Here is a 23,595-nt window from a genome sequence, read left to right as displayed (position 1 = left end):
TTCATGGAGTATGGCCTGGACAGCCATCGTGTTGGTACCATAGGTTCCTCCTAATCTGCAGAAGAACGTCTTCTAGCATCTGTGGAAGATGGTCTTTTAGGAGGCTACTTTCAGTGATCCGTCTACGAAAAGCGATCCTATGAGAAGGCGGTTCGCTACCGGACATCACGCTGACGTTGCATCTGACGAAATCAAAGGGGACTGTCAACACAGCAGCAGTGCATGTTTTCGGCGGTTTACCTGGCCTTGATTGGTAAATGTCGCTTCATCACTAAACTAGATACATGGTACATATGGAGTATTCTGTCTTACTGCCCATGTACAGAAGCTAACACGATTCTCATAATCGTTTCCGTGTAACTCTTTATGGAGACAGAAGTGTTAGGGATGAAACCTACGTCGATGGAAAATGTGTAGGACAGTTGTCTGACTCATGCCACTTACTCGTTCGATTGCACGGTAGCTAATATGCGGATCAACTGCAACAACAGCAAAAACATTAATTTCTCCCTCTTCTGTTGTCACTTGTTTCATTCTGTTACGTTCTCTAGGTGTTACACTACCACTTTCACGTGACTGGTTGAAGATCTTGATAAATAATTGCAGGCGTGGTTGATACCTACTGGGATAACCTGCTACATATACCGTACACGAACGAACTGCATCCTTCCTACAGTCTCCATACACCATGAGTCCGTCTGAGTATTTTGCACTGGTTAACACCACTGTCCACTGACGACCTACTGCTTGGACTGTCACACACTAAGTAACCAGCAAGTCTCAGCGCACTCAAGGAACAGACAAGCACAATGTAAGCAAATGTAAGAACATCGTTCCTAGCTATTTTGGAGGTTGAATGGCACATACAAGATCGATGTGGAAACTTTTCAAAATACGGTATCTCGTAAGCGACTTGTGCTATAAACCTGCAAAAAACACCGCTAACACTCTAACTTACGCTACTTTTAGTTTGTTGATGTGAATAGGCATTGTACCATTTCAAAAAGAGTATGTCTGCACAAAAAATACACTTTATCAGTATTGTAAAAATCTGTTTTTGGTTAACAGTACGAGCTTCTGACTGCCAATACATTCTGTGAAAACTGCACTTGAGTAACACTTTCCATTTCTGCAATATTTACGGTGCAGATTTCAGGTGATTCGCTCTGTATATGACTGTGTCGCTTCCCCATGACGTTGAGTGCCGTTCTTCAGTTGGTCTTCTGTGAAGCGGACTTGCTCTTGGTTGTTAAGAAATTTACTGTCAATTCGGAGTGGAATTTGTCCCATCTATTGAGCTTTTCTCCGTTATGCGCGAAACATTTGTGTGCTATGCCGTCCGAGTAAAAGTCGCACATCGTGTCGTCCCAATTGTTGTGTTTCGCGACTGTCGAATCCTTTCGGCTATTTTGTCGGGTCCTCAGTAGAGTCTCCAGAAAACACATATGGGTACCTAACGTGCAGCTAATAATAATAATAATTATTATTATTATTTCGTATGGGTCACTGACCTGGTGCACGTCTTTCTATTGGACGCCTCTTTGGCAACTTGCGTGTCCCAAACCTACCCCATTTATCCGACTGGGGAAGGGGTCATACAGTTTAATGCGAAATCTGAACCACGTGTCGTTTCTGAGGTTAAGGCTACATTAAAACTTTGAAAACCAGACCCGACGTCTGACTTAACGTTGGCTTGGAATCCACTTGTCTCCTGAATATAGGAACCTTGAACTGCTTGTGTTCCGGATGCTGCCCGAGTTAGGTGACAGCTTTAAAGTTGCTTGTTGGGGCCACTGTGATGTTTTGACGTACCCTATGGTGTCACCGCCAGACACCACACTTGCTAGGTGGTAGCTTTTAAATCGGCCGCGGTCCGGTAGTATACGTCGGTCCCGCGTGTCGCCACTATCAGTGATTGCACACCGAACGCCGCCACACGGCAGGTCTAGAGAGACTTCCTAGCACTCGCCCCAGTTGTACAGCCCACTTTGCTAGCGATGGTTCACTGACTTCTACGCTCTCATTTGCCGAGACGATAGTTAGCATAGCCTTCAGCTATGTTCTTTGCTACGACCTAGCAAGGCGCCAGTATACGTACTATTGATATTGTGAATCATGAACCATAAAGGGCGACGTTCGACATTAATAGATTAAAGTTAAGTATTCCACCAGCTACGTCTGTTTTTCTCAATCCTAATTCCCTTGCTATGTTCCAGGCCTCACGCCAGCCTGCGTGAGCTAAACGCGTGCATTTCGGCCTCCTTTACTAACACGGTTGGCTCACCTGCCAACCACAACATACCCTGCGTATCCACCAAACATCAAGTCGTACGCAGATCAAATCCAAATCCGAAAACGCGCTCGTCAGTGAAATACAATATTTGGCACTGAAATCACGCTTATTACGAACAACAACGTAGAGCCAGAACAGAACTGACCTCCTGGACAGAGAGTGCATCTGTTTTTACGAACTTGCAGTATTTCAGAATTCTGATATTGATGCATACGTCGAATATTCGAGAATACACATACATAACAAACGTATTTCAAAGACCCTCCGGAACTGATGGACACTATGTAACAAATAATTTCTGGTAGTCGGGTTGCAACAGGCAACCTGGTGCGCGCCAGCCACTGACGTCAACCAATACACCACAGTGCCTGCACCGAAGCTTGCGCCAATGTAATTTAACTATCAGAAGTGGCAGGTTGCTAACCAAAGGGGCCCGGACTAGAAGCCGGCCGCTGTGGCCGAGCGGTTCTAGGCGCTCAGTCCGGAACCGCGTGACTGCTAAGGTCGCAGGTTCGAATCCTGCCTTGGGCATGGATGTGTGTGATGTCCTTAGCTTAGTTAGGTTTAAGTAGTTCTAAATTCTAGGGGACTGATGACCACAGATGTTAAGTCCCATAGTGCTCAGAGCCCGGGCTAGATTATCGTTCGGATAGGAGATCTTTTCCGCTCGGGCTTGGGTTATGTGTTGTCTTTATATTCGTCTCATCATGTACACGTCCCGAAAGCCTATAAATTAAAATAAAAATCATCAGGAGAACTTACGAGATGCCTCGCTGTCTACAAAAATTCACGAAGTTTTCCAGAAAAAATGAAATTATGGATAGATACAATTCAGGAGCAGCCATAGAAATATTAATTAGGTGTGTCAAGGAATTTCAAAAATTGCGATTATGACACCTGCATCAATTAGATTTCTCCTGGTGATCCCCACTGTCTAGTAATGGAGCCGCTAATTTGACTGATAGTAAATAAAAATATTTCTCGTCTTTATTGAGTACTGAAACCGCATTCCATCTATTTTTTATTGCAAGAACATAACGGTTATGACAGTTTGAGAACTCTTTGAAAATCTGATACCCAGTGTACAATAATTTTTAGAAGTTCGGTTTCGATAGAACCCACTCATACTTTATGGCTTATTTCGAAATCGAATTGTTTATTATTACGTGTCATTTTGGTCTGCAGTTGGTTACTTAATTGTGACTGATTAGTGTAGGATTGCTGTAATGTAAAAACGTTTTGAACTTTTTTTTGTTTGTCAGACATGAAAAGAAGCAGCCAGCCGGTGTGGCTGAGCGGTTCTAGGCGCTTCAGTCTAGAACCGCGGAAACGCTAGGGTAGCAGGTTCGAATCCTGCATCGGGCATGGATGTGTGTGATGTCCTTAGGTTAGTTAGGTTTAAGTAGTTCTAAGTTCTAGGGGACTGATGACCTCTGATGTTAAGCCCCATACTGCTCAGAGCCATTTGAACTATTTTTGAAAAGAAACAGCAGCTGTGCTTACTCGAGTAATTTTCCAAAGACGTGCATTCCTCAGGCAGCTACCACTTTCTCGGATGCGAACTGTTACGAGCAGTAAACATTCCGTGACTTGATGTAGAAGAATAGATTAAATTATCGTTCTCTCCTTACTGTGTCCGTTTATTATTACAGGTTCAAGGTTAAACGTCGCCATTTATTTTGACTCAAATTACCATTTATGATCGTAATTTCATGATTCAAATATTCACACGACAATTTCCATAATTCCAGGTAGCATTCGGTAAGTATTTTACAATATATTTGGTAGTTATTAATTAGCATGAATAAAACAGTTCATTATCATTGTCAAAATTGAATTCAATTTCGTTCGTCTCGTGGTTAAACGTGCGGAGAGTTAGGATGCATCAGCCATGAGATGATAGTTTACAACAAAAGCATTGCAAGATTTTATTTATTTTGGAGTCTCCAAGTCGCATTGAGGAAAATACGTTTGTTGCGTCAGTGGCTAAAGATTTATGCAAGAAACAAAAGCATGGAAAACACGACAATCTCTGTTTATTGAAACATAATGTGTTAAGCAGTTATCTATGGCCATAGTGGCTAAGTGTAGATAGATAAATTGATTGTTATGAATGTATTGTATGTTTCCCTGTGAGACAAGCCACATTATTTATTTCATACATTGTTGCATGTTTGAAGCAAATTTTTCTAATGGTCGGGTGTTCCTTATTGAATGCCTACGAAAATAAAAGTTACTCAAATGTTCTAAAATTAACTACATTATATTTTACGTACTATCCCTAACGTAAATTTGACGCTCTCGCTTCGTATGAGTGGTAAAATGTAGTAGGGAGAGAGGGGATGGGGGTAGGGAGCGAGAAAAAGACCTCCAATGTTGCTAAGTATTGTTGTTATTATTATTATGTTTGAGTGCACTTCGTTAAATGCGCAGTTGTACAATATAACCTGCGTTGTAAGCATGTAGATATCTTGGAATCAATTATTACGTTGCATTAATTTTATTATGTGCTCTCCCGACATACCAGAGGTTTCGCTTACGATTTCTGCTTTTCTTACTTAGTTGCCACGTATTTTCTGATAGAATCTATACGTTATACACAGAACTGCAGAACAAGACATTCGAACACTAATAAGCTTCCTTCAGAATTCTGTGAATTTCACTCCTAACTCGGTTTGTAATAGCACATAAAAGTTCTAGTAAGACGCACTGCAGTTTGCGTCTGGATATCGATTTTTTTCAGAACTGATGTTGACGGTAGTAATAGCTAGGCAGTCATTTGCTTACGACTCACAGTACTGAACATCTACAGCATTCAACTGGTCTTGCGGCTGTTGCAGAATTTTGAGCTTTTGAATTCTGTTATTTCATATAGAAGTGGTTTTATTCATGGTATAACGATCTGCAATTTTGCTCCAAAGTAATTATAATTTTTAATTTACTGGTGAATTTCCAAGTTGTCTCCAGTTTTAAATTTGAGGCTGTGTCTTTTATGTGTGCTGCTAAAGCTGACTGCTGTATTTTCCAGTCTTTAGCTATCAATATGATCTTTAAATGTAACCTCTAAATTGGTGCTAGTCTAGCGTAAAATTTGTCGCAGTGGGTAAAGTTGATTTTGTAGATGCCAGATTGTTTCGTTTTTATACATGGTATTTATTTAGTTGTTAACAACCTTTCTGCCTTAGGATATTAGAGGTACTGAAGCTTGATCTGAAAATTTTTCTTGAAAAGCTCAACTCATTTGCCAGAAATAACGGCATGAAGCAACCTCCAGTAGATAGCATCACGCTACTGAATACGTAAACTTCTCCATGTGTGAATACTATGAGGGCTATTTTTTTCATCAAGCTCCAATCGGTCACAGTATTAAAACATTGAAAAACCTAGTGAAGCTTTGGGCAGGTGCGTGTAAAGATGCCTAGAAAATAGTGTCTGCCGCCAAGTGTGAAGTCCTGCTGAAAGCTTTCTCCTGATTTTAAGCAGCCCACACAACACAACTATCAAGCGTTTTCCTCTTCACGACTGTTTTTATCCTGTTACTGAAAGCGCAATGGAGATGCTACTGCAACATTTAGATGATAAGTGTTTGTTCACCCACACTACAATCCGGGCTTGGCACCATCTCATTTTCATCTGTTCACTAACATTGTCCGCAGTCTATGAGGACGGCATTTTGGCCAAGACAACGAGCTGCAGACCAGTATAGAGAATTGGCTGAAAGCAGAGGTGGCCGCCTTCTTTGGCGAAAGTACTGGGAAGTTGGTACCACGCTAAAACAAATATCTAAGTCGGAGCAGCGACCATATAGAAAAGTAGCTGGAAGGTCATAAAAATAAAGAAATGTTTCATAAGTGACTTATTAGCAATTTGTATTTGTATCTGTATTTTTTAAAATATTAGCGATTGATTTCAATGCTATCCACAAAGACTGAGCTAAATTTGATATTGTGTCCCCATGTGACTGGATATTACTACACTACTGGCCAATAAAACTTCTACACCGAGAAGAAATGCAGATGATAAATGCGTATTCATTGGACAAATATATTATACTAGAACTGACATGTGATTACATTTGCAAGCCATTTGAGTGCATAGATTCTGAGGAATCAGTACCCAGAACAACCACTCTGGCCGTAATAACGTCCTTGATACGCCTGGGCATTCAGTAAACACGGCTTGTATGGCGTGTACAGGTACAGCTGCCCATGCAGCTTAAAAACGATACCACAGTTCATCACGAGTAGTGACTGGCGTATTGTGACGAGCCAGTTGCTCGGCCACCGTTGACCAGACGTTTTCAATTGGTGAGAGATCTGGAGAATGTGCTGGCCAGGGCAGCAGTCGAACATTTTCTCTATCCAGAAAGGCCTGTACAGGACCTGCAATATGCGGTCGTGCATTATCCTGCCGAATGTAGGGTTTCGCAGGGATCGAATGAAGGGTAGAACCACGGGTCGTAACACATCTGAAACGTCCACTGTTCAAAGTGCCGTGAATGAGAACAAGAGGTGACCGAGACGTGTAACCAATGGCACCCCATACCATCGCGCTGGGTGATACGCCACTATGGCGATGACGAATTCACGTTTCCAACGTGCGTTGACCGCGTTGTCGCCAAACACGGATGTGACCATCACGATGCTGTAAAAATAACCTGGATTCATCAGAAAAACTGACGTTTCGCCATTGGTGCACTCAGGTTCGTCGCTGAGTACACCATCGCAGGCGCTCCTGTCTGTGATGCAGCGTCAAGGGTAACCGCAGCCATGGTCTCCGAGCTGATAGTCGATGCTGCTGCAAACGTCGTCGAACTGTTCGTGCAGATGGTTGTTGTCTTGCAAACGTCCCCATCTGTTGACTCAGGGATCGAGACGTGGCTGCACGATCCGTTACAGCCATGCGGACAAGATGCCTGTCATCTCGACTGCTAGCGATACGAGGCCGTTGGGATCCAGCACGGCGTTCCGTATTACCCTCCTGAACCAACTGATTCGATATTCTGCTTACAGTCATTTGATCTCGACCAACGCGAACAGCAATATCGCGATACCATAAACCACAATCGTGATAGGTTACAATCCGACCTTTATCAAATTCGGAAACGTGATGGTATGCATTTCTCCTCCTTACACGAGGCACCACAACAACGTTTCACCAGGCAACGCCGGTCAACTGCTGTTTGTGTATGAGAAATCGGTTGGAAACTCTCCTCATGTCAGCACGTTGTAGGTGTCGCCACCGGCGTCAGCCTTGTGTGAATGTTCTGAAAAGCTAATCATTTGCATATCACAGCATCTTCTTCCTGTCGGTTGAATTTCGCGTCTGTAGCACGTCGTCTTCGTGGTGTACCAATTTTAATGGCCAGTAGTGTACAAATTTTAGCGAATGAAGCTTTGCAGAAACTTCGTCACCTACTAAAAGGTGCCAGCTACTGTAATGTTGCCTGGCGATTCATTGAGACACATAAAAACTCCTATCATTCTTTCCCAACTTTATATGCGTAACAACTCAGTTGTGATACTGCCGAACAACTGTCTTGGTACACATGCGGTGTTATGAAAGCTATCGCTGGAAGCGTGAGTGGGAGGGTTGGAGTCGATTGCTACCTGCATTCTTGTCTATTAATAGCGCTGGTGTTTTAGGCAGCGTGGGTGTCGCGCAGGGTTTCAATTTCGGAAGTGAGTCACGGCCGCTCGATGGATCAATCGGGCGTAGTCTGTGGAAGACGCGAGGGAAGCCAGCCTAGAGATTTCGGAAGACAGCTAACTGCTAATTTCCACGATTCGGCAGCAGAGGAGAGGTGGGCGAGCGATAGGGGAGGTAGGGTGGGGGGGGGGGGGGTTGTACAGACGGCGTCGCGCACTGCCGCTTCCAGGAGGAAATGAACATCGCGCGCGCCGCAACAACGCTCCGTCCCTTCCGGTTAGCAGGCCACGTATTGATCGGCTTCCCCCCCCCCCCCCCGTCTCCTCCCCCCGCTCATTCCCCCCCTCTCCACCACTTCCAATTCGCCACCCCTCCCCCCCCCCCCAACTCCCAACCCAAGTATCATCAACATGGCGAAATTGATTTAGCGAGCACGCACGCACTCACTCGGCCGCATATACGCACCTAGAGAGAGAGAGAGAGAGAGAGAGAGACAGCAGACAGCCAGACAGACACGTGAGTCGGCTGCGCCTTCTGCGCAGGCGCCACAGACGGCGCGCGGTAAGGCGCTGCGTTATTTGTAAACACGTCGCTCGCCTACGCCTCCACTCCGCCGGTTGACATTGATTAAACGTCAAACTGATCGACGCCTTTTGGGAGACGGCGCCGTTACAACTGTTACATGACGTATTTATTTGGGCAGGCATTATCGCCGGCCGCATCACCTGGCGTTGTTCGTCCTCATCGCCGCCTGATAGGTGGCCTGCGAGCCCCCGATAAATCCCGGTTTCACGGCCCGAGTCTTTGGGAGCCCCACCTCACGCAAATGCCGTGGTGCGCCTAGCGCCGAGTTTCCCGTGACACACTTAACGGAGCACGTTCATAAAACTGATCGAAAAATGTCCATTTACAAGAAGCAGCACTTCAAAAAAAAGTGTTCAAATGTGTGTGAAATCTTATGGGACTTAACTGCTAAGGTTCAAAATGGCTCTGAGCACTATGGGACTTAACTTCTGAGGTCACAGTCCCCTACAACTTAGAACTACTTAAACCTAACTAACCTAAGGACATCACACACATCCATGCCCGAGGCAGGATTCGAACCTGCATCCATAGCGGTCGCGCGGCTCCAGACTGTAGCGCCTAGAACCGCTCGGCCACCACGGCCGGCTTAACTGCTAAGGTCATCAGTCCCTAAGCTTACACAGTACTTAACCTAAGTTATCCTAAGGACAAACACACACAACCATGCCCGAGGTAGGACTCGAACCTCCGCCGGGACCAGCCAGTCCATGACTGTAGCGCCCTAGACCGCTCGGCTAATCCCGCGCGACAAGCATTTCAATACTAGCTCGGTGAACAAGGAATTTGTGTACTACTTTCAAGCAAATTTGCACGGGACACATCTAGAGAGCTTGTAATGTTATGTGAGCCTCACTGCCCTCTTTTTTTTTTTTTTTTTTTAACCAATTTGTGCCTGATTTTATTCTGACGAGGTAACCTGCCCATCGCACCCCCCTCAGACTTAGCTATAAGTTGGCACATTGGATAGGCCTTGAAAAACTGAACACAGATCAATAGAGAAAACAGGAAGACGTTGTATGGAACTATGGAAAAAATAATTAAAATATACAAACTGAGTAGTCCATGTGCAAGATGTGCAACATCAAGGATAATGTGAAATCAGGAGCGCCGTGGTCCCGTGGTTAGATTGAGCAGATGCGGCATATGAGGTCCTTCGTTCAAGTCTTCCCTAGAGTGAAAAGTGTACTTTCTTTAATTTCGCAAAGTTATGATCTGTCCCTTCGTTCATTGACGTCTCTGTTCACTGTAATAAGTTTAGCGTCTGTGTTTTGCGACCGCAACGCAAAACCGTGCGATTGGTAGACGAAAGCACGTGCCTCTCCAATGGGAAAACATTTGATCGCAAGGTCATAGGTAAACCGCTTCCTCCACAGGAAAATACGTCTGATATATTCTATACGACCCTGGTGACGACATGTGCGTCACATGACAGGAATATGTGGTCGACCCACCTAACTTGTACACTTGGCGAATGAGTAAAAAGATTATTCTACCTTGCCCGATTTAGGTTTTCTTGTGGATGTGATAATCACTCCCAAAAGACGGACAGAGAATAATTGTCTGAAAATAAGAAATTAAATTTTATGCGCGAACGAAGACTCGAACCAAGAACCTCTCGTTTTAGAGCTGCTCACGCTTGCCACGGGACCACAGTCCTGCTTTTGTGAAACGCTCCTTGATGTTGCTTATCTTACGCATGGACTACTCAGTTTGTATATTTTGCTTATTTTTTTCATAGTTCCACACAACTTCTTCCTGTTTTCTCGATTGATCTGTGTTCAGTTTTTCAAGGCCTACCCACTGTGCCAACTTATAGCTAAATCTAAGGGGGGTGCGATGGGGAGGTTCCCTTGTGAGAAGCTCAGTAATGTACCGGGTGATCAAAAAGTCGGTATAAATTTGAAAACTTAATAAACCACGGAATAATGTAGATAGAGAGGTAAAAATTGACACACATACTTGGAATGACATGGGGTTTTATTAGAACAAAAAAAGTATTGCTAGACGCGTAAAAATTGACACACATACTTGGAATGACATGGGGTTTTATTAGGAAAAAAAAATATTGGTAGACGCGTGAAAGATCTCTTGCGCGCGTCGTCTGGTGATGATCGTGTGCTCAGCCGCCACTTTCGTCATGCTTGGCCTCCCAGCTCCCCAGACCTCAGTCCGTGCGGTTATTGACTTTGGGGTTACCTGAAGTCGCAAGTGTATCGTCATCGACCGACATCTCTAGGGAAGCTGAAAGACAACATCCGACGCCAATGCCTCACCATAACCATGCTTTACAGTGCTGTTCACAATATTATCCCTCGACTACACCTGTTGTTGAGGAATGATGGTGGACATATTGAACATTCTTGTAAAGAATATCATCTTTACTTTGTCTTACTTTGTTATGCTAATTATTGCTATTCTGATCAGATGAAGCGCCATCTGTCGGACATTTTTTGAACTTTTGTATTTTTTTGGTTCTAATAAAACCCCATATCATTCCAAGCATGTGTGTCAATTTGTACCTCTCTATCTACATAATTCCGTAATTTATTCACTTTTCAAATTTGTACTGATTTTTTGATCACCCAGTATGTAAATACCGTAAATCTAAATGTGGTTCAAAAAGCACTTGAAGCGAAGTGAAGCGCAGTTGGACAGCAAGAAACTCTTCAGCGCGCAATCACCGCAACGATAGTATTAGAGAATCTTTGAGCATGCATTCTAAAAAAAAGAAAATTGATTTTATTAAAAAAAAGACTGTTAATCTGTATCTTGTGGAAAGATGATTTGTTGCTAGGCCGTCGCTCAGATCGTATTGTTACATTTAATGAAAATTGATATTTTAGTGATAAAACTGAGTGAAGTATGTGTAAGAGTTGCCAATCATTTATGTATACAAATTTTCTGGAAGTGAAGAATAGAAATATCTTGTTTTTGGAAAGGGAGGTGAACTTCATTGTCATTGCTGTCTATCAATCAACAGAATTGTAAGTGTACAAAGTTCACCAAAATACGGGAAAAGAAATGCATTCTCTATAGTTTTCATTCAATAAGTAACAACCTCTCATAATTTCTTAATTACAGTAATTGGATTATGTTGTTGTACAATAGTATGGTGCTGAACTCCACTGACCAATTTTGATGTAGCAGGACGTGTAGTTTGAAGGAAGTTTGTGTGCCAAGCAATCTCCTTTTCTCACCAAAAGCAGATTGCTGTTTGGTCTTACTTACTTACAACAGTGGTCCCTTAGGTATGAAAAGCTACGAAAACTTGGGCTCAAAGCTATCCGTAATACGGCCAAGTAACTAACAGAGTCGTATTTTAAACCTTAAAGAACAATAACTTCCTCCAAATTGCAATGCAGAAGCTGATCATTCATGGAGGCAGCAATCAAAATTCAGGTACCAGTTACGACTTAAAGTAAAAATCTCAATCAAATATCAATCTTTCCCCCTCTCCAAACACATACATAAATATATATATTATTAAAAAAGTCATTTTATAGGCTGTGATATACTCTTTGATTTTATAAAAATCGCAACTCAGGCAACATTTTCTTTACAGTGAGAAACAAAGTAATCTTTACGTCGATATTGGGTCTCGAATAAAATACCCCCATGAGAAGTTTTCGTTTGGGTCAACTCAGCTGTTCAGATATCTTCAGAAACAAAATCTGATAGCCATTCGACATTTGGTAGGAGTGACATCGGACAGATAGCAACTGCTGCAGTCGTTTTAATTCAAGTTAAAAGTTGCTGATTTGAAGATAACTTATTATAAACACCTATTATTAACGGCTCAAAAATGACTTAAGATTGTCACCTATTATTAACCCAAGAGAATGGTGGTAGTATATCTTTCCGAAAATAATCAAAAAAGTATCGATGTACATATTAGCTTTGTTGACAAAATTATCTCTACCCGGTTGTGTACAACTAGTAAGACGTGATGGGTATTTCATTAAGCACTCGTCACCTTAGATCGGTTCCTCTTCTAAGCCGTCTCGTTTCCTGAGATATTCCTCAGATCTCTCCATACCTACTCGCAAGACTGTTGAACGACTTGCTTATACTCAACAATTCTGCCCAACAAGCAATCAGTTTCTTTTCAAAGTTCTGATTTATTTTAAGAAAATTGTCACTCCGCAGTTTGGCGTCGATATATATACTGTAAATTGCTACGGCCAAACTGAAAGGTTCCGATGCGCACCGAAAGTCCAATCTCTTGCTGGAATCCGGAACGGCAAGTCAATGGTTCTTGTGAAATCCTGGTAGGGTCGCCATGTGTAATATTGTTGCATTAATTTATTCTGAAGGCGGTGCTGATATTCAATAAAAGCGGGTCAAAAGCTGTGAGCTGTCTGCGGAAGTTAACCTTGCATTACTGCGCAACTGTTTCACCAGGTATCCAGTCTAGCTTACCAAATTCCCAACCAGACTAAACATTAATTATAATCTTTTAATCATAATACGATAATTGGTGATATATATATATATATATATATATATATATATATATATATAAAGAGAATTTAAATAAAAATAAATAAATCAGTTTATATTTGGAAATTTATTTTAACATTGATCATTAGAATTTCAGCATATTAAACTTGATTCATAACTAAACTGGTGCCTTATTTAGGATTGTGAAAATGTGAGTTTGTAATCTTACGGAACACATCAAATATGGAGCCAAGATTGGGAGACTGCATACAACTCTGCATTCATAAAATAACACACGAAGAATGTTGAAACATATGCAAGAGGAAATTAACCACAACCAACTGATTCAATTTTCACCCAAAGAAGTTACGTTCGTAGCGCAATCCTCTCCGTCATATAATTACCACACACTGGTATACTAAATTCATACTAACTCTCTGTGAAATCTTCCCGAAAAGAATAGCTGAGGGCTACTTTGATGATTACACCACATGCTTCACGTGGTCAACTTGGTTTACACAAAGAGTGTAACTCCACAATAATTTTTATAATTAAAATAAATTAGATTGCAAAGCAATTTACAAAAGAAAAACCTCGAACTGGTTACTATCGTCTTACTATTAACCTGATGGGTCAAACAATTGTATAAGCACGTGGTACTGGTCTCACAAAGTACACCCCACGTGGGTAGAACATAAAGAAAAGTTGCTATATTGAAAAATATTGTCAAGACGAGACGTTATAATCTGACGCACATTCGCATTTAAGATTGATGATCTTAGAGTTACTGATCAACACGTGGTTCCACTTTACTCACTAAGTAGTGACAAAGCAACTGCCGGAATATATTCTGAACTTCACACTCGAATTACACTGCGTTGCAATTTAAGATAACATTAGATATTTTAGAGCTAAACCTGAAATAAAGGTGATTAAATTTTCAGTTAGGCTGAACTTAAGAAATCCATTGTCCTACGGACTTAGCAGACACGCGGTTAGCCGGAGATTTACCACTTCAGAAGCTCGCCACCGACAGACTGACCTGGCCCGCTACCGAGCGTGCTTCACAAATAGAAAACGGATGTGACCAGAGAGGCAGCTCCCTATACCAACATGACAAGGGACGGACAGGACCATACTAAGCATAGAAATCTCATTGCTTCTAGAAAGTGTAGCTACCTGTTCCGACGTTGGTCCTACTGTTCTCTAGCAGACAGGCTTGTCTGCTACCCTCAAGCATGCAACTGGAAATACATTTGCTCATTCATCATCTCACACAGAAGGGAAGGGGGATGACGGTATCTTATCATATACAGTATATAACACAAAGCGGATGTAGGTTCCGTATGAGACTGTGTGACATGAATTACATATAAACTGTGTTTTAAAGTGTAGATGTGTGATATATCGATCTTGTTTATGTGTAAAAGTAACACGTTTCACTGCTCAGTCTCCTCCCAGATAGTCAGAAACACCACAGTAAATTTAGAAGAGGAATTTATGCCGTAAATGAGAACAGATTTAAGAAATTAACATGAAAGGAATCCAACAGAGACCTTTCAGTATGTGACGCTACGCTAGTAGTGTATAACAGGCTGGGATTTTGGATCGGCTGGCAAGTTCGTTAGGGTGGACGAGGTAGTTAAGGCGACTGCTCACAATAAGAGTGAATATCCGGGTTAGATCTAGGCCCGGCACAAAATTTTCATCTGTTACCATTGATTCGTTTCAGCATCTAAATATCACTGAAAACATTTGGAGAGACTGACAAGTTACAGTGCAAAATATTCTTCGTTTGCAGCAATCGCACGTCGAACGTCATGTTCATGTTTTATCTGCAAGAGAACGTGATTGTGTATCGCGGTTAGTTTCAACACTGCACTGATTGGAGTTTATGCGCAGCTGCGTTACTGTCACGAAGTACTGCGTGAAGTACTGCCTTGATCGGTGGCAACAGGGAAAAAATGTTTGTTAGCATTTTTAACACATAAAAGCTCACTCGCTAGGGTCAACAAGGGACTGTAGTCTATACTGAACGACAGCTACCTTTACGTTACAAATGTGCTTCCTGCTTGACTTTACAAAATCTGATTTTATACACAATGTGCATTTCACAAGTCAGCACACCCAGTAGATAGGTCGATTTCCCGTACCTATGACCAGGAGGCGGGGAAGTTTCCGCTACATGTTATTACTTAACAGGGGTGCACCTGCAACAGTAAACTAAATACACACTCTAGGGAAACAGCTTCTTGTCACCATTTTTTCGATGAACTGCGCCGATGTGTTCGTCTCAAATAATTGTTTAAAGGATGTTGGTCAACTATAGACCGACTACCACTGACGGGTTTGTGGCCGATCTCTGCTTCCTTTTTTCGCAAAACTATTTCACTCCTCTTCTGTTATTACACATAGTTTTAATGACAATTTTCCCTTCATGGTTTGAATTTGTTTCACTTGTATACAAATAATGCCGTCTCGGTAACCGATTAGTCAGCTCAGATGGATACCATTCAGAGTCCCACGACTGGCGAGGGTTTTTCGTTGAAGGAGGAGAGGTATGGGGTGCACTCAGCCTCGTGATGCCAACTGAGGAGCTGCTGGACTTAGCAGTAGCGGCTCCACTGTCTGGAGCTCGTGTGAGCGGTGTGGTGACCAAGGAACCGCACAAAGACACCAACCACCTCTCAGGGACATTACTTGACATACGTTATGAGAACGAAGTCATCACAGTTAGAGCTAACTCAACCTTTTTGTGATACGCGACGCTAAACTAACGACAGAAGAGTTTGCATACTATCAACTTTCCGCACAGAGAGCAATTAATGAAACCTTTTAAGAGGAAATATGACGTGGTCCGTGTCGCCAAACACGTTAGTATGAATATATTACGGAGAAAACCCAAAGTATCGCATTTCAAGCTGAATGCTCAATTAGAACAAAATTGTTACTAACGGTAAGGTAATTGAAAAGATTTGTAAGTTTATCTGCGTAAGCTTGGTTGTAATAAATCAGGAGTATAAAGCAAATATATAAAAAAAATTGAAACTTTCGGGGAATCATTTCATAACGTAATACAAGAGCAACTTGGTCCGGCAATTGCAGGACAGACCTAGTACTGTAGGTTTAAAACAGATTGACAGCACCAATTAGAAATGGGTATATCTTACGCCGTTCTTGCCACACGTGATGAAAACCCCTGTAATCGAAAATTCTCTATAAACGAGAAAGTCATTCAAAAGCAACATCATAGGGCAATGCAAAAAAATAAAAGATGTAAAAAGCTGGAGCTGCCGTCAAAGCAAAATTTGGTTTTAACATCACACTGCTTTTCTTTGGATGATATTGCCTCATCTTTCTCGGACATGTGGCACGATTCACTCAGTACTTACCGGTTTATAGCAGTCATACAGTTGCACTTGGAATGCAAACTGTGGTGCAGGCTATTCACATGAAAAAAGCACCGCTAGAAGTATACTTCAACGTAAGTGAGAAGTGAGCATTGATGGTGTTACGATTGCAGACACCGTCCCTTGATAGAGCCACATTTTTAACCCCACGTGAGCTCTCACATCCTGATAATAAGATAACCCTCATGATCAATAAAACAAAAAAATATTGTATCGAATTAAATTTATTCGTTACTTTCTATGTTTATATTAACATGTTGAATGCAGTAATCTACACACGGACATAAAATTTATACTGGGGAGTATATCAACATGAACTTGACAGGAATATACTGGGCAAGTTATACACGCACGATGAAATCTTGTTAGTGGATTTAGACCTAAATATAATCCGTATTTAAAATTTTATATGACATCTTACCGGCGACAGCAATCGATGGGAAAAGCGTCAACTCTGAAAAACGTTACTCTTAGGAATTTGAAGATAACTACCACACTGCTTCGAGTATACACACGCAGCACTTGTAAATATGACAACGTGCTCTTCTGGTTTATAAACCAATCGGCGAATTTTTCGGTCTGGTTGTTTAACTCTCCTAGTACCGCTGCTATCTATATGACACCGTAATCTTGCTAAAAAAAATATATATCTTCCTTGCTTTCAAAACTATTCTTCTCAAAAGATGTGACACTTTCCTTCTGAATCAACTGTACTGTATGATGTTTCGTTCATTTTTATATCTAAAACACATCAAGATTTATTCATGTTCTTTTGCACAGAGTACCACTGGGATCAATATGACCACAACTTAAATTGTTTGTTTGTTTCTTAAATGTGACATTTATGAAAACCGAATGATGAATGCTATGTTGAGTAGCTGTTGTATGAATGCAAATATCACTCGTATTTCCCTCTTATTTTTGCAGCTATTTTTAGGTTTTCTTGCATCAGCTGCTGTTGTACCCTTCCTAGTGCAACTGGGGTCAGTTTGACACCATAAGAATAAACTTCGTCCGAACAAGCTTCGTAAGGCCCAACTGTACCGACCGACCGCCGTGTCATCCTCCTTACGGGCGTCACTGGATGCGGATATGGAAGGATATGTGGTCAGCACACCGCTGTCCCAGCCGTTGTCAGTTTACGAGTCGCTACTTCTTAGAGAGGCCCCATAAGGGCTGAGTGCACCGCGCTCTCCAACAGCGCTCGGCAGATCGGACGGTCACCCAGCCAAGTCGTAGCCAGATTCAATAACGCTTAAGTTCGGTAATCTGACCGGAAGGAGTGTTACCACTGCGGCAAGACCGTTGGCGTGATCCCATGGGCATATTGGAAAATCGTGCCTTTTTTGTTTTTTAAGCAATTTTTTTTCCAACACGTGGCTTTCTCTCTCTGTGAGTCAGTTGTATGGAATGGTGTTCTGTTCAGTTTTATATTCACAACACGTTAAAATTTATTCACGATTTTTTGCACTGAGTACCACTGCGGTCAGTCTGGTGTCAATCTATTATTTTTTTTTTTTTTTTGAATGAAACATTCATGAATATGGAGTCATTACTATTACATGTTGTAATGTTTGTTTTCATGTTAGTTCATACTACCAGCATACCCTGTGTAAATTGCTTGGGGTCTTGAACGACCTCAGTAGTTTTCAATAACAGAAAAAAAGTGCTGGTTTGGGAGCGTTAAACTGACTGGGATTGGATCTCAAGCACTTGAGCACTAGTCTAGAACAGGCCAAGCGAGTCCTGTACGGGGGCTCTCTGCAGATGTAGCACAACGCGCAGACCGTAATCTGAGGTCGAAAGTAGGTCTTGTTCCACGTTCCAACAAGCTTGCTACGACGCCTGCTGTGGGGAAAGGTTTTTCGGAGGGTTTGGCCCGGTGGGTTGGTGAGGGGGGGGGGGGGGGGAGGAGAGAATGGGGGGAGGGGGTTGCAGGAGGCCCGGTGCTCTGGTCGCCGGCTTTGTTGTTTGGGGAAACAAAAGCGCGCGAGAACCAGTCATCCCGGCCCGATGCCGCGCTCACTCGACCGCTACGGGCTCGCTTCTTTACGGTGTAGCCGGGAGTTTCTAGTAGACTGCTAGGATCGCTTAGCATGCCCGTAGCTATGATACAATTGATGAAGTGCTGTTACAAAGCTTTTCACAACAAAACGTTTGTGACTTCCACACTTCCAAGTTGGTCCTATATAAAATTTCAGTCATATGAAAAGAGCGACTACGATATGACAATTTTGTCATGAAATGTTTTGTTATTATTATTCCTCATCTCCGTAAGGCCGGAGAGCGGTTGGTTTCCAGCTAGTTGAATCAGTCGAAAGTTATTGCTACGGAGACAACCTGAATTATGATGTTTGTACAAGTTACGAAACAGTGACATTTTAATCTAGTCAGAACAGCATTATTAAAAACAATGCTGAATCTGCATTCTCACCAAACAGATTTTTGGGCGATTTTTTTTTTTTATTGTTATGGTAGCAAGGTTACGGGCATCGTAGATAGACTGAAATTCGGAATAAGTACAGAACAACTGAAAAATGAAGCTGTATGGAAGCCGGTAATTCAGTCAGTATACTGAGGAAGGCAGATTACAGTTTAACGTTTCGCAGACATCGAGGTAATTAGATAGTGAGCACTGTTTCAGAAAAAAGGCTTTGGGCTTTTGGACGGCAACAGCTCAGATCATTTAGGAACAACATGGAAAATGTTAATCTCGATGGCCAAACTGGAATTTGTTTTCCGAGACGAGGATAAATTACATTGACCACTCAGCAATACATTAAGTACTAGAGGTAAGATATGACAGATAATTTAAATAAAAAAATTAAGGTAGTATTAACTAATAAATAAATTCAAAAGTTTTGTTCTGATAAAATATTAAGTGACATCATTATTGTACTGTCAATTTTCATAAAATAGACACATGTGACAAGTTTCACACTGTGGACAACACTTCTGTGTGTATTATACTAGGGCACTTAGTTGGATGAACATTCTTTCACCTCCGCACTCTAGTCGCAAATTCTCAAATGGTTCAAATGGCTCTGAGCACTATGGGACTTAACTGCGGAGGTCATCAGTCCCCTAGAACTTAGAACTACTTAAACCTAAGTAACCTAAGGACATCACACAACACCCAGTCATCACGAGACAGAAAAAATCCCTGACCCCGGCGGGAATCTAACCCGGGAACCCGGGCGTGGGAACCGAGAACGCTACCGCACGACCACGAGGTGCGTACGCGCAAATTCTCAGTGGAAAAATGAATGTTCTACTTGTTTTCTGTTTTCCACCCTTCCTCGAGACGCACTCGCTAACGCACACTTGTTCAGAAGGTTTAGACACTGATTGCAGATTAAAATACAGGTGATTCGGGAATTTTACAACCGAAGTTTCACCGGGCAGGAATGACTACTACGAGCAGTCCTTGACTACAAGATGATGCTTAAAAATGTTTTGTGTTAAGTTCAAGACTTCCCCTAATTGTGTCATATAATCAGATGGTTTGACACAAAAGTGATGTATTCGTTGTTTGGTGATGATAAGCTCGGCCTACAAGCTAGTGCTTCCCAAGTAGAGTAACTTGTTCACAGACTACCACTGCCCGCTTTCTTCTCTTCATTTTTTGTAATCATGTGAAACAATAAAAATAAATCACTTCACCGCAGAAGCACTCATCACAGTTATCGATCACGACACAGATGCAGTTTTGATACTACGCTGAGAAAATAAGAAGGATCCCAGCTCAGAATTTCCGAATATCCCTGGCACTCGTGAACATAGACCGCCACGCTTGGATACGAACTAAACAGTAGCTCTTGTGTGGACAATACTTTCTACGTTTTAGTTTATCCTAGCGTCTAGATTCTGAACAGTGAGACACAACTATCGTAACACAATCAAGAGAACCTATAGTACTCATACACTAGAGTGAACTACATTTACCGTATCGCAAACAATTGGGCCTAAAGGCTTTCTGCAAAGAACGAAAGGATTATGCCAAGTCTTCGACCTCGAAACATTGCCAGTGCCATTTATGTATAGGGTGCTAAAATATTCCTCATACCGAAACAAGCTTTTTGACGCAAAGGGGAGAGCATGTTTTGATTAATACTCGTATCTCTCGTATGTATTGAGATACTAAAGAAATAATCGCTATTGTTTGAATAATAAAATTTTCATGTGTCCGTGGAGAACCACTAATAATTTATTACAGTTTCGCGTGAAATTATTCATTGAGCGAACTAGGAACTGTAATCAATAAGAAGATGAGATTGCCCAGAACATTAAAAAGTTTTTCTCTACTGACAGGTTGTTCTAGTCACATTATACGGTGATAACCTACGACCTGTGACTAAGCTAAGCTGCGCGAACATTCTCCACATACTTAGTATGTTCCGGACAGCTTTTGAGAAAACTTTAACGTATGCTTACAAGAGTACCTCATTTTCAACAGTTCTCAACTTCCCAAATCTTCTTTTTGTACAACGTATATTTCACAAAGGCTTTACAGAACTATACCAAAAGCATTCTGAATCGAAGGAGGAAATTTATGGTCTTTCGTTCCCGTCAACGTCAAGGTTATCAGAAACGGAGCACAAGGTTGTATTCAGGTAACGCTTGGCAGTAGACTGGCAGCGAAGCCTTTGATGGAACCATCTCGGCATTTCCCTGAGTGGTTTCAGTATGTGGAAAATATATCCGTCATGCCTCACGTTACGGGCCATCTGGATCTAATGGAGTATCGAAAGATGGTTATATTCGACGTCCGTGACGTGTGCCGTAATTTAACTTATCATCATGCTGTATAATAATGGTCTTTATTTTTCAGTTACCTGAAAAGTTGACTAATTAATAGCTAGAGCAGGCGTGAAACAGTTTTTGAAATGGAATAATGTTTGAAGCCTTCCAGACAGTTGAGAAGTGGCACTAAACAGAAGTTAGAAGCAAACAAATGTGCCTATTGCTCACTTAAAACTGATATCATACGTATTAAAGAACTTACTTGCTTTTCGGTTTCGTAGTCAAATATTTCTATGGGATAACATCATCTTTACATCTGCAGGACTGCCGAATAAAGAAGCAGTAATACGGCCTCCTTTCGAAGAAACTTTTCGCCAATGCTGAAGTCAGCAATGAAGTGGGCCGCTAATTTCGAATTGTTACTGAGCTGTGTGCAAGAATTTCTTAGCAATCTTTGATGGTTTAGTAGATACAGTTTTATTTCCTTATCCATCCAGGGCTCTCATGGTTCTTTTCGCAGTAGTTTTTACTAGATTTAATTTGCGCTTGTCGGACAAACCACAACTCCTTTTGAACTTGATTTGTAGCTTTTTCTCTCTTACGGTATTGCCGGTCTTCTGATGTTGTTTTGTGAAGACCAATTAGGACTATTTTGAGAGTTCGAAATTATTCTCTTGATTTTGCCGAATTTAAATAAGGCAGATATTTACTCACGGCGGACTGTATTAATCAGTGGTTATTACGTGAGGCATGGCTTCTATAGAAGCAACAGATAAATATATACCATGCCAGAAGTTTGCTTCACATTTTCGCAAAACATTGACTGTCTGTCTATCTCAGCAAGAACACAAGCGACTTATTTTTGTAGCCTACGTTGAAACCATGCCTAGCTGTGTAGCCTGAAGCATAAATAGGCACTTTTCATAAGACCAATCGATAGATTCGAGGTTTAATCCTCAATCCGTCCTTGGTTTTATGACTGTTATCGCTTCCTTCGCTTTTGGCAATGATTTTAATACGATGAAAACGCCAACTTGCACCATTCCTCAGATGTCGCGTTAAGTCAGATCAAATGTAAGAGTAACTCAACGTCCTACAACATCCTATAACACCTTGTCTAGTAAAGCGATGCGACACTCAAACCAATCTTCGGGTTGAGAGCAAACGTAGTTACCTTGAAACCCATGCTCGTCACATAAAACCAACTTTTATTGAACTCCCTCCTCAGTCTATGTTTTAAGTGAGGCGGTTGCTCTTGACCTTAAGGTAGCCGGTTCGAGTGCTGGTAGGAAAATAAGTCCTGACGGCAGGAGAAATTACTGCATACAGTTGTGAGAGTTGGGCAATGAAGATAAGAAGCTGGGCCACGCTAGAACGAGTGGCAATGAAGAATTTCACCAAAATCTGATAGAGCAGAGGAACGAATACTAGAAACATACCGTTTGTTGGAAACACGAGTTTTCCCTTTTCCTTTATGGTTGCGAAACATGAATCCCTAGAGCCAGGGGAAAGTAGCATATTGTTGCTTTCGTGAGCTTTGGTGCTGCTGGACCGACAGAAGAACTAATGTCTTTGTTGCTGAACAACTCAGTACCTCCAGGAGCCTTTCTTCTCGTTTCAAGCAAAAAACTTCGCCAAGAAGTGCAGAACATCTAGAAAAAATAACCATGGAAGAAAAGATCGAGAGCACGAGACAGAAGAGGAGAATAGCGAACAGGTTGATAGACCAATTTAGCCGGCCGAAGTAGCCGAGCGGTTCTAGACGCTATAGTATGGAGCCGCGCGACCGCTACGGTCGCAGGTTCGAATCCTGCCTCGGGCATGGATGTGTGTGATGTCCTTAGGTTAGTTAGGTTTAAGTAGTTCTCAGTTCTAGGGGACTGATGACCTCAAAAGTTAAGTCCCATAGTGCTCAGAGCCATTTGAACCATTTTTTTTATGGACCAAGTTAAGAATATCTTCAGTTTTCCGGGCCCTAAGAGAAGCTGGTTGGTGACCGTCCGAGATGGAGAAGCTGGATTTATGGGGTCATGACGCTCAGCAACAACGACGTTTGATTCTGATGATGTGGATATGAGGTAGTATTACTGATCTTCCATCGGATGCAATCGTTAAGTTCGGAGAAAGGATTGGCGTGGTGTTGTGGTTAAGGCAGTACATTTTAAGGCACCATAATTACATTCTTCAGAAGAAGGGTATGGCCATCCAAATTTAAATATTATGTCGATTCTTTATTACTTAATCTGTTCCTGGCTCCTGCCCTTACTATATGCAGACGGAGCTTGTGTTCCGTCTCTAGTGATGGCAAGGTTTACCTCTCTCTTCTTTCAATCGTCAAGACTGGTAATCCCTTTGGGGTTCTCAGAGGAATGTAAGTTGTTAGCCCACCTTCCAGTTACACCTCGAGCCCCCTTATACACAAACTTACATTCACTGATGACAGGCGCCTATGCTGGACACACACACACACACACA

Source organism: Schistocerca gregaria, chromosome 2 (assembly GCF_023897955.1).
Source record: "Schistocerca gregaria isolate iqSchGreg1 chromosome 2, iqSchGreg1.2, whole genome shotgun sequence".
Lineage (NCBI taxonomy): Eukaryota > Metazoa > Arthropoda > Insecta > Orthoptera > Acrididae > Schistocerca > Schistocerca gregaria.
Note: the sequence above shows the minus strand (reverse complement) of the source record.